Here is a 6,916-nt window from a genome sequence, read left to right on the forward strand (position 1 = left end):
GAAAGGATCAACCCATTTCAGAGAGTTATCTTTAAAGCTACCTAGAGTTTATGAACATACATGAAAGGATTTTATGAGAAAGTACACGCCAACGCTGAGGCCTAAGGACAACATATATTTTACTATACATTTAATTTAGGCATAAACCTGTCCCATAAAGTGTAAGTTTCACAGAGCACTTTGCCCACAGTTTCCGATTTCTTTCCCTAGTTATACCCTCAACCCTAAGGGGATAGCCTCTGTCTGGCCTGCCTGGAGCCTGCTCCTTTCAGATTACTCCATATAGTCTTCTTGCAGTGGTTACTTCCTGAGGCCGTCATTCTGATCACTCTCTGCAAATGGTTCTTTGTCTGTAGCAGCTTCTTAGCCTCGGCACTACGGACCTTTGGTGTTGGATAAACCCTTGCTGTGGGGGCTGTCTTGTGCATCGCTGGATGCTTGGCAGCATCTGATAATCCCTGGTCTCGACTCACTAGACACCAGGAATGCAAATCGTCTCTCCTCCCCATTGTGTGAGCCAAAAACTTTTCCAAACCTTTCCAAATATCCATCAGGGTAGGCTAGGTGCAGTGGTTCACGCCTGTAATCCCGGCACTTTGGGAGGCTGAGGTGGGTGGATCAGTTGAGGTCAGGAGTTCGAGACCAGCCTGGCCAACATGGTGAAACCCTTTCTCTACTAAAAATACAAAAATTAGCTGGGGGTGGTGGTGGGTACCTGTAATCTCAGCTACTTAGGAGGCTGAGGCATGAGAATTGCTTGAACCCGGGAGAGGGAGGTTACAGTGAGTCAAGATCGTACCACTGTACTCCAACCTGGGCAATAGAGTTAGACTATCTCAAATATATGTGTGTGTGTGTGTGTGTGTGTGTGTGTGTGTGTGTGTGTGTATCCCTCAGGGTAGGGTGAGGGGGATCATCCCTGGGATCTCTTTATATTTGAGAACCACAAATATAAAGATATTTGCACAAAGATCACTCAGAGAAAATAAAACTGATGATAGTAAGAAAGAGGACAGCACCTACTGAGTATGGTGTGGGCCAGTGTTTTACAGGCACACTTCATAAAGATTCGATTTTATATCACCAGTGTAGCACAGCAATTGCAGAGTGTGATCCATGGATCCTGACTCCTGAGATATTACAATCTTTATGCCAGTTTTCTTGTTTGTAAGTGAGGATAAAAGTTCCTTGTAGAGAGTACGTGGTATGTGGGTATGTGTGTGTGTGTGTCTGTGTGTTGTTCGGTAGTGTTTCGAACAGAGCATAAAATGTGCTATTCAAATATTTGCTATTATTTTTTATGTTTACAGAAACCCTATGACACAGGCACTATTATTATTGATGAGGACATAGAAGTTCAGAGAGGATAGGTAATAAGTGCCTTGCCCATTGAAATACATAGCAGAATCAAATGATAACCCAGGTCTGTCTAATATAAATTCAGTACTCTTGCTCCCCTGTCTCTCTCAGCTCTCCCTCCCCCTATACCCCCACCCACCTCAACTCCTTACCACTCAATTATTTACGAGGCTTGTTTACTTCAATATGCTCTGCCTGTCTTTCTAATATGTGTTCTGCGTTCTCGTTTAGCCTCCCACTCTGCAAGGCTCTGTTTCAAACTCCTTCAGCTGGGTATCGATGTCTAGTTTTGAGGAATTACATAAAACAACACTTAAAGTGTTGTTAGTGTTTAAAACGCTAAGCACAGTATCTGCATGTAGTCAAAATGCAATAAATGTTTGTTATTTGTTTTAGTCAGTTTAGTCTGCTCTAACAGAATGCCGTAGACTGGGTGGTTTCACCAATAAACATTTACTTCTCACAGTGCTGGAAGCTGGGAAGTTCAAGGTCAAAGAGCCAGCAGAGATGATTTCAGATGAGGGTCCACTTCCTGCTTCACAGGTAGCTGTCTGTCATCTCACTGGGTCCTCACAAGGCAGAAACTGTGTTAGAAAGCTCTCTGGGGTCTCTTTTATAAGAAAATTAATCCCATTTATGAGGGCTCCACCCCCAAGACCTAAATCACCTGCCAAAAATCTCACCTTCTAATATTATCACTTTGGGAGCTAAGATTTCAGCATGTGCATTTTGGGGAGACACAAACATTCAGCCCATAATACTATTGCTACTGAAATGATCCTCCAGTGGGAAGGAAATGCAAAGCAGATGACACTTTTGGTATAATATGATTAACCTCTATTCTTGGCAGTAGCTTCTCCTTCCATGACCAATAACCATATTTGTTGCAGCTAGATTCCATGAAGTTTCCCAGTCTCCTATACTTGTGGCTATATACTTAGCTATTAGACAATACTGCTATACTGAACTAGACCAGAGAAAATACAAACTTCATTTCTGCTGGGCATTGTGGCAGACCCTGTTTATTCGTTGATACTACATTTCTCAACTCCTTCTCCGTTTTCTCCTACAATACAGAGGTGGGGAAATTAAATGCAACATTCCCCAGACTCTCTTGCAGCTAGAGATGGCTTAGTCCTTTAACACCGCCCTGATGTATGAAATTCTAGTCAAAGTCTCCTGGGGGCAGTGGGAAGACTTTTAGCTCTCCCAGTAAAAAGGAAAGGCACAGCTACCACCACTCTGCTTTTGTCTGAAGGTGAATGCTGTATTTGAAGATGCAATCACAGTCTTTCCCCATAGAGGAAAGATGACAGGAATCACAGAGACAGCAGCCCTGACCTGTGGAGCTTCTGAACCAATGCCAGCAAAATCCTCATCCAGATTCCTATGTGAGGAAATGAGATTTCTATTTGCTTAAGACACTAAATTGGGGTTTCCATTATTTGTAGCCAAATGCTTTTCTACCAGATACGGACATAGGATATGCATTTTCTTAGTCTGAGGAAAAGGCAGTGAGCTGGGAAGCATATATATAGAGGGTGAATTCCTTTCTCCTGTGCAATAAAGAGGCAGGGGGCAGGCAGGAAGAATCCAACAGTTTTTAAGTTTTTAGCAGACATATAGTCATTTTACCATGTGGCTTCACTTACGCCTCAAGAACCCTGTGGTGTTAGGCATGACTTTCTCCCTTTGACAGATGAGAAAAGTGAGGCGTACTGAGGTAGTAGGACCTGCTCAAAATCACTCAACTAGTAAGCAGTACAGCCAGAATCAGAACTGAGGTTTAAACAACGCTGAAGCTTGTGCACAAAGCATACTTTTCCCACTACAGCAGAATAAATGTCTTAATCCCAACAGATGGAAAACAATCAGCTTGCTGAAATATGTGAACCTAAATGACTGCCACTATCACAATTGGGAAGAAAGAGACAGCTCTCATCTCAGGTTCATGTTTGCTCACCACATTCCTTCAATGAATTCTATGAAATCTGGAGATCAGTATCATCCTGAATAGAAGCAAGATTTTCCCAGCTCATGTTGCTGTCCTCAGAACCATTTTTCCATCCCTCCTCCCTTGGAGTTCTTGCTGAAAACGATTCTTCCTGGTACCTCCAGTAGATACGCTCTTCTTTGATAAACAGAATGCATATGCCTAGAGGCTTCATACACAGATTTCCTAACAGCCTCAAAAAAATGATTTTGACAGCTGAGGGATGTCAACCAACTGAGAAATGCAAAATAGAACACAAAGAAAAAACCCAAGGGATGCAGTGCCTGAAGAATCACACCAGTTTTATTAAACCCCAGCAAGTGTCTGAGGATGACAGGCAAGGGGCCAATGTCCAGATAACTCTGCTACTCCTCCCAGATGACCAATCACCATCCTCTTCTGGGCAACAGGTGCTCAGAAGAGAAAGAGGATCACAGCTCCCTGAATTCCTACTCTGGGGCAAGGATGATCATTTTAGCTAGGGCTCTGCAGAATCACAATAGGTACATGATGATGGGGCTTGGGTGTGGGCGGAGTTGGAGGTGCTGGACACTGGTGAGAAAGGGGGGACGGTGCTCTCATGAAGCTCAAATCCAAGTAGAGTCTGCCAGAGCCTAATTGGAGGCTGACAGCTTTCTAATGTCATCTGGAGCTCAGGGTGAGTTTCGCAGTTGTACTTGCCAGAATGCCAGAATGCACCCTTCAGAAGGCAGCCGGCCACCAGCCCTGCGCCTTCTCTTTTGTGAGTCCCTGGATTTCGCACAAGGCCTCTCTCAGGCCTCCCATCTGGCACCGTGTTGTTTCCCATGGACCGGGCTTGGCGGAATCCCAGCTTGGCTTTGGGGATAACTTCTCACTTCAGTAGTCCCAGGACCAGTCTCCAAGAAGCGATTGTGGAAAGTACAAAAAACAGAAAGAGACTGACTGTGAAAGCTTCAATAATACAAAGCATTTTGAAGCGGCGTTCAAAGATTCTGCCTATTTCAACCCAATTTGGTCACCCCGGCAGCTCCATAAATGTGTGGATATCTAAGTCAACTTCCTGGGTCCCCGCTGACAGCCTAGCAGTCGCCTCCTTGATACACTGAGTTTTTGTCCTGGCATGGAAGCAAATAATCTTAAAAGTGGCAAGGCCTTCCGCAGCCATCTCTCATCTAATCGGAGAAAGCCTTCTGCCAAGCTCACAGTAAGACATCCAGCTGGAGCAGGAATACCTTCAATAGTAAGAGGGCTTAAAGAAGGGCTAGAGAAATGCCCTAATAATAGACGGCATTGAGGGTGGGGCCAGCACTGCACTGAGCTTTTACTCTTCATGTAATAACATGGAGAAATGCACTAGGCAAAGTAGGGATAAGGGGCAGGCATTGTTACCTAGTAATGGATCTTATGTGACTACAAGGATTTTATTTTATTTTATTTTATTTTATTTTATTTTTTAAAGATGTCACAGGGCTTGCAGAGGGTATAAAAGAAAACAGAATCCTTTCCTTTTGCTTACATATTGCTGCAAATATGCCCCTGTGTCCTGTCCACCTTTCCCACTTCACGACCTGCCCTACTCAGACTTGACTCCCTCCCTACCAGTCTCAGCACGGACCTCAATGTCAACTTTTTGGGTCTCTGGCTTTGGCGCAGGGCACTGAAGAAACAAAAGCCACTGGAGAAAAGAGCAGAAAAAGCATCAGGGGAGGAAGAGGTGGAAGGAGGTACATTGCTTTCTTTGCTTGTCCTTTGTCAGTCATTCTAACGTGTGGCCCTAGATCTGACAACATCACCTGAGAACTCCTTAACACTGCAAAATTTTAGGCCTACCCCAGGCAGAATGAATCTAAAACTCTGGGTTGGGGCCCAGCGAAAATGTTGAGACCCCCTTCTCTAAAGTCTTCGGGGAGAGTAAGCCTGTCATTTCCCAAGGCAGCAAATGCTATCTTTGTATAGCTTTCCTGTAATAGTTTTCTTTCTCCCTATTACATGTTCGATTACATCTATTTCTCTGGAATTCCCATCCCATTGTTTCTAGTTCTTCCTTTTTTTTATTTTAATACCCTAAACATTTGTACTTTCCTTCAGCTGCTACAAATAAGTCCTGCACTGGGCGCACCTATCTTGATACCTTTATGACTCCCATTTTAAAGATGCCAAAGACTGTGGCCCGGATAGATGTTTCATCTGGGGAGGAGCCACTAACTCAGAGCACTTCGCAGCAAGTGATCAGAATTTCTTGTAATGCTAGCTGAAGCTGACGGTCCTTACGGCTTATAAATACCTAGCAAATAAGAACCTTAAAGGGAGAAACGCACATTAATGGAAGAAAACATTTCTAGCAAATATGATGAGAATCAAACTGACGCTTGGTGAGTGTCACTGAATGAAAATATTAGCTGAATAAAAATGCTAACTATAGACACAAATATTAACAGCCGAACATAGCTGGTAATGCACAACAAATACTATTTGCTGGAGGAAAATATATTAACTGTAGGAGAAAAGAAAGAAGCAGAGTGATTTATAACAAACACACACCTAGAGTGGCGGATGCTTCCTATGGTAATAGATTGTTGTAGCATTCTTAGCTCCAGTGTCAAAAGCCTCAACCTGACTTGGCAGCTTTTTAAAATTTCGTACTCTTGCAAGATGCCTTTACGTTCCAGCCACCAACAGCATGTATTCATTTATAAAGAATTGTTCCATACGCTACCCTGGATTGTTTGCCAAATTGCTCTCCTGTAACTCATACACCTGGCAGCATGCACGTCCCTGACATCAGTTCTCCCCTCGTGCAATATCAGTGGGTTAAGACTGCAGACGCTGAGGTCTCCAGGCATAGAATGACATGGTGGCCTTTTTAAGGGAAAACCAAATTGAAATGGGGTCCTCACATTCTGCTAACAGCTTTCTTGATCACTCTGCACAAAGGAAACTTAAAAAGGAAAGAAATACGTTGCTAGTCCCTATCTATATAAGAGGTAATTGTTTTGACATGTTCGCTTAATTACATGAATGAAATGCAGTGTGCTACAATTCACCGTTGCAAATGAAAAGAGCCCTTTTGAGCATGTCTACACAAATTGACTGTGCAGTGCACTGTGGGAAGTGTCAACTGATATGAGTGAGTTGGATTTTTTTTTTTTTTTTTTTGCTGTTTGTTCTCATTTTTATTTATTTATTTACGTATTTTCTTTTTTTGCAGCGAGCCTGAGATTATGCATGTCAGTTGTAGACACAGTCTTTCTTCCAAGTATTGCGTTTGTTTTATCAATCTGATTTCCAAACTTCCTCTGGACTGTATCCTGACTTTAAAGTTTCAAATAAGTGAATAATAAATTATAAAAGGAAATGGTAGCTGTGTACCTTCCCTGGGAGTCAATCTCTACACCAGCCTTTGACAAATATGTGCCTGACACATAGTAGGCAGGCAATGTATATTTATGGAATAAATGAATAAAATATGTATTTTATTCAGCTAGGTATCTTTCACCTGCTTTTGTGGTTCCCTGCAACCTGTCACAACACTGGCAGCAAGTGACTTTCACACTTCAGTGTATCTGATTGTACATTGAGGGG

At 42.9% G+C, this 6,916-nt stretch overlaps 1 long non-coding RNA gene across 1 annotated transcript; it reads left to right on the forward strand.

The window, feature by feature from the left end:
- Nucleotides 1–4,226: 4,226 nt before the first annotated feature.
- Nucleotides 4,227–6,677, forward strand: LOC105476229 (uncharacterized). Its single transcript, XR_983973.2, has 4 exons — nt 4,227–4,574; nt 4,988–5,058; nt 5,423–5,706; nt 6,543–6,677. It is a non-coding gene; the product is annotated as an uncharacterized lncRNA (long non-coding RNA).
- Nucleotides 6,678–6,916: the final 239 nt, after the last annotated feature.

This window comes from Macaca nemestrina, chromosome 12 (genome assembly GCF_043159975.1).
Source record: "Macaca nemestrina isolate mMacNem1 chromosome 12, mMacNem.hap1, whole genome shotgun sequence".
NCBI lineage: Eukaryota > Metazoa > Chordata > Mammalia > Primates > Cercopithecidae > Macaca > Macaca nemestrina.